The sequence below is a fragment of the Palaemon carinicauda genome, chromosome 26 (assembly GCF_036898095.1).
Source record: "Palaemon carinicauda isolate YSFRI2023 chromosome 26, ASM3689809v2, whole genome shotgun sequence".
Taxonomy (NCBI): Eukaryota; Metazoa; Arthropoda; class Malacostraca; order Decapoda; family Palaemonidae; genus Palaemon; species Palaemon carinicauda.
The window spans coordinates 12,662,582-12,672,012 of record NC_090750.1 but is presented as its reverse complement, the minus strand read 5'-3'; positions in this window follow the sequence as shown (position 1 = coordinate 12,672,012).

Sequence of the window (9,431 nt, the reverse complement as noted above, 5' to 3'; positions counted from 1 at the left end):
TTTAGTGATCTTCTTGCCGGGACCTAGTGTGTATATATACCCAATGTGTCTATAATAAAGTAGTCTGTTCCATTCATCTCGCTTTTAGTTTATAACATCTCTTGGCTTGCCATAATGGTGACCCCGGTGGTCGACTTGCTCCGCCCACCTCAACCACTCACTATTACTATGACGGACTCCACGTAAGTTGGCACCTCCCCATTCAAACTTTCGTTGATCGCTAAAAGAGAGGCATTTGCTTGGTTTCAGTGCGAAAAAGTCCAGTTCCACTTCAAGGGCGAGACTCGCTCAACCGCCAAAGCAGATTATGTTCTCTCGGCGATACCCGAGGACACCTTCCAGGAAATCTCCGACTGGCTTTGTGAACAAAGAGACACTCCAATAGCATATGACGCCCTCAAAACATACCTTCTGCAGCAGTACTCAACGTCAAAAGCCGCCCGTATAGCAAAGCTTTTTCAGCTCTCTCAACAATCGTTGGGGAACCTAAGGGCTTAGCTCGCCCTCAGAGAAATGACCAGTATCCCTTGCCTGCAACCCGCTGCAGATGGCTCTCTTCATGACGTGAACCTACTTCGTGCCCTTTGGGTACGCCATTTACCCGAACCTGTACGCGCTGTCATACCCGATGTCGATAGTTTACCCATAAAGGACTTGATGACCAAAGCCAACGCCATTATGTACAGCCACTTAACGACCATCAAGACCTCCATCAACGCCTCCACTCCTGAAGAAGAATACACCTATTCAACGTCAACCGAAGCTAATGTGAATGCCACACGACACACATGCCTACACCATGACGTGCTGGAGTTGCGACAAAGCCACTTACTTCTGCCCATCGGCCATAGTTTTGCTACTATCACTCATTATTCGGGGCTGCCGCAAAGAAATGTGCCAAGTGTTGTCAGTGGCCAAAAATACCTGTAAGTAGGCCATCGCTCATGGCAGTGGCCTCCCGTGCTTCTAATCTTTTCTTTTCACATGATGCAGGAACGGGCGTGCGATTTCTGGTAGACATAGGTGCTTGTCGTTCTCTTTTGCCAAGGGAACTTTTCAGGACACGACGTAGTCTGTCTAAGTCTGCTGACGTCCACCTGGTAGCTGGGAACTGATCTGTGATGACCAAGTTGTGGAATGATCTTCCTAATCAGGTGGTTGAATTAGTAGAACTTCAAAAGTTCAAAGTTGGAGCAAATGCTTTTTTGTTGACTAGGCGGACATAGTCTTTTTATAGTTTATTTATGACATATTTGTTTTTGATGTTGTTGATAGTTTATTATATGACATGTCTGTTTTGACGTTGTTTCTTATTTTAGAATGATTTATTGTTAATTTGTTCTCTTCATTTATTTATTTCCTTATTTCCTTTCCTCACTGGGCTTTTTTCCCCTGTTGGAGCCCCTGGGCTTATAGCATCTTGCTTTTCCAACTAGGGTTGTAGCTTGGATTGTAATAATAATAATAATAATAAGAGAACTTCTCATTATAGTTTGGAATCGTCAAATTTAATTGGAAGTTTTTCGTTGCTGACGTCATATTGGCAATCCTCAGTGTGGATTTCCTCTCTCATTTCCACCTTCTAGTAGATGTCGGCCACCGACGATTGGTTAATGCAAACTCATACTTGTCGATACCTCTTCATCCCGCCCCCTCCAACCTCGCTCTACACATCGGCGCTAACACGAATTCTCATGGCCACCTTCTCACGTCGTACCTGGAAGTTTTCCGTCCAGAACTTTACCAAACATCCACGGCTCCTACCAAACACAGTATTTATCATCATATCAAGACGAACGGACGCCCAGTCCTTGCAAAAATTAGAAGTCTGGCACAGGATCGATTGTCAGCCGCCAAACAGACGTTCACCGAATGGAAGAAAAGGGCCTTTGCCAAAAGGCTTCCAGCTCATGTTCGTCACCCTTACACATCATCCTGAAAAAAGACGGCTCACTACGTCCGTTTGGGGATTACAGATAACTGAACATGCAAGCAGACCCGGATCACTATCCACTCCCAAACATCGCTAACGTGACCTCCTACCTGCACAAAGCGAAGGTTTTCTCCACGCTCGACCTCCCGAAGGGGTATTTTCAGGTGCTTATGAACCCAGAAGACATCCCCTGGACTGCAATCACCACTCCCTTCGGTACATGCACTTTCAACTACTCCTGTTTTTGCCTTTGTAATGCTGGGGCCATTTATCAACGTCTCATTGATAGAATCTTAGGAGCCCTCCCCTTTTGTGTATGTTACGTAGAAGACATACTTGTGTTCTCTTCTTCAAAATAGGAACACCTCCGTCACCTGCACATCGTGCTCGCCCGCCTACAACAAACCACCCTTGAAGTTCGGAACGACAAGTGTACCTTTGCCGGCAATGACATGTTGTTCTCTAACTACCGCATCACTCCTGAAGGAGTCTAACCCCTACCTGAGAAGGTAGCAGTGGTTCAGAACTTCCACACGCCCTGAACCGTCAAAACACAGCAGGAATTCTTAGGCATGATCAACTATTATTACCGTTTTCTGCGAGCCATTGCTGCCACTCTTGCTCCCTCCACTCTTGCTCCCTCTACGCCTCCCTCAAGGGCAACCCAAAAGATCTGACATGGGGTCCCCTTCAAGAAGCGGCCTTATGCAACCCAAAGAATGCCCTATCAACCACTGCTGCTTTCACTTTTCCCATTCCATATGCCCCTCTCATTCTCTCCACCGATGCCAGCGACGTCGCTATTAGTGCAGTACTCGAACAGGTGGTCAACGGCTTGCCCCTCCCACTGTCCTTTTTCATCAGAAAGCTGTACTTTCGATCGCAAATTGCTGGTGGTGCACTTGGTTGTCCATAACTTTCGACATTTCTTAAAAGGTACGCCCTTCGTCATTCACACAGACCACATGCCTCTGGTGCATGCCTTCACTCGACAGTCAGATGCCTGGTCTGTCCACCAACGCTGACATCTCTCCGGCGTGGCTGAATAGAGTTGCACCCTTCAACATGTCCCTGGGAAAATTAATCCTATTGCCGATGCCCTATCAAAAAACTCGTTGGCCACCATTCAATTGGGATTGGATTACAACGCCTTGGCTGAAGCCCAGCAACAGGATTTAGAGTATCAAGCATGTAAGACATCCTGCACATCCCTCCGTTGGGAAGATGTCCCCTTCAAAGACTCCAACACCACCCTCCTCTATGATGTCAGTACTGGTAGACCGTAACTATGGATTCTTGCTCCCATGCACCAACAGGTGTTTGATCTCATTCACGGACTTTCACATTCCTAGCGCCGTTCTACTGCATGGTTACTGAATTCGAAGTTCATTGAGCATGGCATTTCTAAGGATACTAAAGATTTGGTCGCGCCTCTACTTCTTGCCAAACTTCCAAAGTATATCAACACACGGATTCCGGAATTGGCACCTTTCCTCAATCTCAGCGTCGTTTTCCCCGCATTCGCGTTGACGTTGTAGCCCCCCTACCCACATCACAAAGACAACTTACCGTCATCGACCGCTTCACTCATTGGCCTGAAGCCATTCCCATGGAAACAGCAAAGTCCACCTCATGTACATCAGCCTTACTCTCAGGATGGATTTGGTATCCCAAAGCATATTGCTTCTGAGAGGGGTACCACTTTCATCTTTCAATCGTGGATATCATTAGTGAATCTCCTGGGCATCACCATGCATCAGACAACTGCCTACAATCAGGCTGCTAATGGAATGGTTGAACGTTTTCATCGCACCGTCAAAGTAGCTTTAATGTCCTGCTACAATGCCTAATACTGGTTTACTCAGTTCCCTGGGTCCTCCTGGGACTTAGGACCACGACTAAAGACGCCCTTGACGTCTTGGCAGCTGAAATGGTGTATGGTGACCCATTGGTCATCCCTGCCGAATTTTTTCCTTTCACAACCTCCGATGACGATCTGCGGCGCATACGTCACGTCATGGGAAAACTAACTCCATGCCGCCAGATTTACAAGCCCACAGAAAAGCATCGCAAACAGACAGAATCGCAATCTTCCTACGCAACGACACTAGTAAGCCCCCGCTAACGCCACCTTACACGGGCCCTTTCCTTGTGATCCAACGCAATCCGAATGCATTCCTACAAAACATCGTGGCAAAGAAGACTGGGTCTCCATTGATCGTCTAAAACCTGCTTATATCCTGCCAGATGACCCGCCCACAGTTTGCTTCTTTAGAACAGGCACCCTATTTAACATGTACAGTATGTCATTTTTAGGGGGGGGGGAGCCATGTATCACTCGTGTGTCATACGTTTGCACATAGTAACGACATCTCTCTTATATATCCTTTGTATCTTCGATCTCCCCTCGCACTGACAGCAACTTCTATTAACATGACTGCCTATTTCATTGTTAACTGTTAACAGACCCGGATGCCTGTTGGACAAGAAATGGCATGTTTGTATTTTGTGACCTTCTTGCCGGGACCTAGTAAGTATATATACCCGGTGTGTCTATAATAAAGTACTCAGTTGCATTCATCTCGCCTTTGGTTCACAACCTCTGTTGGCTCGTCAAAATAACAACAAAAACAACATGAAGGATATAGAGGTTTTCAAGTAATACTTTATATGAGCCTACTCACAGTCTATAAATGGAATATAATTCAATAATCCGTACACAAAGGTGACACTTCATCGAAGAATGTGTTGCTTGGTAAGTTGAGGCTATCTTGGCAGTAAGTTTCCTTATTTCTTTATAAGTAATTATCATATCTTATCTGTTATATATTACATATAAACGCCAAATTTCTAATTACGACACAAATTATTTACAATAACGATGGTATGATAGGGGACGCAATTGATTTAAAAATAAAAATAAGATGGTGAACTAAATCGTTGTCCTATTAGTTGACTGGTACAACTAAACACTTTATTATTATTATTATTATTATTATTATTATTATTATTATTATTATTATTATTATTATTATTATTATTATTATTATTATTATTATTGTTGTTGTTGTTGTTGTTGTTGTTGTTGTTGTTATGATCACTAACCAAGCTACAATCCTAGTTGGAAAAGCATAAGGATATAAGGCTAAGGGCTTAAAGCAGGTAAAGTAGACTAGTGAGGAAAGGTAATATGCAAATAGCCAATAAACTATAGTAAAAGGACTGAATGAAAAATAACATGAAATATTTTAAAATTAGTAACGTTAAAAGAAAAAATAGTCATGTATAAACTACGAAGAGACATAACTGTTAACCCGTTACACAAAAAAGAATTTACATATACGATTTGTTTATATGACTTAGCAGATACCACATATTGCAATCATGATTAACCTATATTTACAATAACAACCAATTATACACATGGCCAAACAGATACCATAAATTATTATAAAACATTTCTGAATGTAAATGTGTGTTTGTGTGTCCGTTAAGTGTGTATATAAAAATAAGCACATATAGTATGTACAGCATTTGTGTATACATTTCTGTGTTTTAAAAAATTCTAAGATAAATCAAGGGAATTATATTCATCCATTAGCCCTTGTGATCCAAATGGTTATTAGAAATTACTTCAAGTAATAGGAAATCATTTAAAACCCTCTTCTATATTTTTTGCTTATTTTGACATCATAATTGTATCACATTTTTCTCTGAATGAAAGAATATTTAATTAATAATTACTTGATAAATGTAAATCTCATGGTTTTAAGTGTTTTCAGTGTTTAATTTCAGGAATGTTCAGGTTTATGAAATTGCTATTTTGAAGATTATTGATATATGCAACGTAAAGATTGTTAGCACGAATGACCTTAAGGACAATAGCACCGATATTTTATGGTGTATAACACAAAAAACCTGTGGAAAGGAATATGAAGACCTATAACCCAATGGCAAAAGTAGAAATGAAGAGTGATCTAAGACACGAGCAATAGACTCGTTTCCTTATAACAGGAAAAAAAATGTTAACATATAGTACAATTGCAAAAAAAAATAGCTGATATAAAGTAATTTTATGGCAAAATTGATTTGATTAGAGTAAACTTTACTACTCACCAACATATGATTAACATAATTTTAATAAATAAAAGAAGAGTGAAGCCAACTTTTTTTTTAAACTTTACTGTTTTTTCGAAATGTAATTCTTAGTGCCGTAAAAATTCATTTGGAGAAAGAACTTTAACCTGTTTTGGTGAAACACTGTTAAATGTTCATTGAAAGAGAGAGAGAGAGAGAGAGAGAGAGAGAGAGAGAGAGAGAGAGAGAGAGAGAGAGAGAGAGAGAGAGAGAGAGAGAGAGAGAGAGAGATAATTTACTTAAAATAAAAGTAAAAAAGAAATGTTACATGTGAAAATCATTGAAATACATAAGTGAAACTTGAAAATGAAGGAAGCAAGATAAAGCATAGAAATTGTTATGGGGATCACCATCATATTAATTTGACTAAGATGAAGTTTGATATAAATCTTTACCTGATATAATAATCAAGGTTCTTGTTTAAATTCTTTTCTTAAAAATTTGGGAATATCAACATATCAACAGGTTCTACTGGACATAGAGATGCATCTTCTTTCAGAGGGCAGATTCTCCAGGGACCCCACCTGTTGGTGGGTAACTCATTCTTGGCGAGAAACGTAGGATCCGGAAACAGGTTCAGATCCCCCCCATCCAGGAACTGAACACGACCTGCCTCTCTCGAGAGGGCTACGATCTCACTAACCCTGGCCCCGGACGCGAGTGCAAATAGGAAAATAACTTTTTGCGTCAAATCCTTTAACGCACATTCTTCATTGCTCAACAGGGAGGCGAAATGAAGAACTTTGTCTAAAGAACATGAGATGGGCTTTGGAGGTGCTGAAGGTCTGAGCCTAGCGCAGGCTTTCGGAACTTTATTGAAGATCTCGTTACCTAGGTCGATCTGGAAGGCAAATAAAATGGGTCTCATCAAAGCAGATTTACACACTGAAATCGTGTTAGCTGCCAACCCTTGGCCATGGAGGTGGATGAAGAAAGATAAGCAGAAGTCTGTTGAGATCTCCTGCGGATTCTTTGCCTTTACAAAGGCCACCCATTTTCTCCAAGATGACTCATATTGCCTTCTAGTCGATTTGCACTTATATTCCTCTAGGAAGTCTATGCTGGCTTTCGAAATCCCGAAACGCTTTCTCACCGCAAGGGCGAGAAAATCATGAGCTGCAGGGTCCGGGTTTTCTGTAATGAAGCGCAGACAGTCGACTTATGGACTCGCTGGGTCAGAACTGGATGTGGTAGCGGCACAAACTTCATCTGTAGTTCCAACGCCAAGGGGAACCACATACTGTTCGGCCACTTGTGGGCCACTATTGCCGCTCCCCATTTGAAGGATATCAGTTTGTTGAGGACCCTCAACAGAAGGTTGTGAGGAGGGAACAGATAAATCCTTGACCATCTGTTCCAGTCGAGGGACATCGCGTCCACTGCTTCGCTAAGGGGTCCCTCGTACGGGGAGACGTACAGGGGTAACTTCTTGTTGTCTTTCGTCGCAAAGAGGTCTATCTGCAGTTCTGGGACTTGATTCAGAATGAAGGAGAATGATCCTGCGTCTAAGGACCATTCCGACTCTATCGGTGTGAACCTGGATAGAGCGTCCGCTGTCACATTGCGGACTCCTTGAAGGCGAACTGCCGACAGGTACCACTTCTTCTTTTCTGCCAATCGGAAAATGGCTAACATCACCTGGTTGAGAGGTGGTGACCTCGACCCTTGTCGATTCAAGCATCTCACAACCACCTCGCTGTCCATCACCAATCTTATGTGGATCGAGTGACGCGGGGAGACTTTCTTTAAGGTAAGGAGCACTGCCATAGCTTCTAGAAAGTTTATATGAAAGGTCCTGAATAGCTTGGACCAAGTCCCCTTGACTTTTTTCCGATGAGAGTGACCTCCCCATCCCTCCTTTGAGGCGTCTGAGTGAATCTTCATCGACGGGGGAGGTGGCTGAAGAAGAACCGACTTCTTTAGATGTCTGGCTTGGGACCAAGGCCTGAGAAGAGTACGTAGCCGAGGCGGCACTGGTCTTCTCAGATCTCTTCGCTCGTTTGATGCATACCTTCTCCAAACTCCGGTTGCATCATTTAGCTGTGCTCTTAGCACTGGGTCTGTCACTGAAGCAAACTGGAGAGAGCCTAGTACCCTCTCCTGTTCGCGTCTTGATATCCTTTCGGAATCTAGAAGTCTCTTGACAGAGCCCGCTATCTCCTTCCTTTTCTTCGTCGGGATGGAGAAACTGTGTGACAAAAGGTCCCAGTGGATTCCCAGCCACTGGAACTTTTGGGATGGAGAAAGTCGAGACTTTTTTCTATTGATCTTGAAGCCTAGGTACTCTAGGAACTGGATCACCTGACTGGAAGCTTGCAAGCATTCGGTCTCGGATGCTGCCCACACCAGCCAGTCGTCCAGGTAGGCTACTACCTGAATTCCCTTTAGGTGTAATTGTTTGAGAGCTGCGCTCGCAAGCTTCGTGAAAATCCTTGGGGCTATGTTTAGCCCGAATGGTATGGCTCTGAAGGCGTATAGTCTCCGTTGTAGCCTGAACCCTAGGTAGGGGGAGAGTCGACGGCTGATTGGAATGTGCCAATAGGCGTATGACAAGTCTATAGAGACTGAATATGCCCTCTTGGGCAGTAAGGTCCTTATGTGTTGCAGTGTTAGCATCTTGAATTTGCAATTCACTATGAACTTGTTGAGTGGCGACAAGTCCAGAATGACTTTGAGCTTTTCCGAGTCTTTCTTGGGAACACAAAACAGCCTCCCTTGGAATTTGATGGACTTCACCTTTCGGATCACCTTTTTCTCCAACAGTTCTTGAACGTACTCCTCCAGAACGGGGGTGGAGTGTTGGAAAAACCGAAGGCACGGGGGTGGAGTGCTGTACCAGCTCCAGCCCAGTCCATTCTTGAGTAGGCTTTGGGCCCAGGGATCGAAGGTCCAGCGATCCCAAAATTTCATCAGTCTCCCTCCTACCGGTATCGTTTCACTTGGACTGCCGTCCTGAGGTCTTGCCTCCCTGACCACGACCACCTCTAAATCCCCTTCCCCTTGAGGGGCGCCTGGACGAGCGTCTGGCTGCTCCTCTAGGTTTTGCACGAAAGGAAGAAGACTGTCCTTCGAACGTTGGGGTGAATGCGGTGGACTGACCTGGCACAGCCTGGGGTACCCACTGAAAAGTGGTCGGGGTTTGTGCCACCATCTGGGGCACTGGAGGCAATGGCAATTGCAGTTGCTGTTGCTGTCTAAAAGGCTTGGCTGGCCGAGACGGTAGCCTAGTCCTCATATTCTTCCTCTTTGGTTGAGGACCCTCATCCGGGGAAGACTTTCTTTTGATAGCCAGGCCCCACTTCTGGAGAAGGTTTCTATTCTCCACGGCGGCCTTATCAACAACTTCTTTGACCACATCGGT